Below are 531 nucleotides of genomic sequence, written 5' to 3'. Positions count from 1 at the left end.
TATATATATATATATATATATATACACACACTCATCCACACAGACATATGCACACATGTACATACATACATACATAATAATAGCCGATATAAATGTTGCTTGGCTGATTTCTCCAGTCTTGCTTTACAATATACAAACATGGAATGTAAAGATAGAGAGAGAGAGAGAGAGAGAGAGAGAGAGAGAGAGAGAGAGAGAGAGAGAGAGAGAGAGAGAGAGAGAGAGAGAGAGAGAGAGAGAGAGAGAGAGAGAGAGTTTTAATGTAAGATGTTCTGGATGACTGCACATACTTAAGACCTGGAGACAGGTAATGAGTAGAGGAATGTTACACATTAACACAGACCAAGGAAGAATCATCGAAACAAAGGCGGATGTGGGGGTGGAAATGATAGAGTAGTTGGCTATAGTTGTAGAACGTTCTACTGTGGTTAATATTTATTGTAATGAATATTTTCCTTTGATGCTTTTCATGTAAGCTGTTCGTTAGCAGAGTAAGTTTTTTTTTGCATTAATCATTAGGGTACTCGTTAG

The sequence above is a fragment of the Octopus bimaculoides genome, chromosome 20 (genome assembly GCF_001194135.2).
Source record: "Octopus bimaculoides isolate UCB-OBI-ISO-001 chromosome 20, ASM119413v2, whole genome shotgun sequence".
NCBI classification, from domain to species: domain Eukaryota; kingdom Metazoa; phylum Mollusca; class Cephalopoda; order Octopoda; family Octopodidae; genus Octopus; species Octopus bimaculoides.
This window is presented reverse-complemented; position numbering follows the sequence as displayed.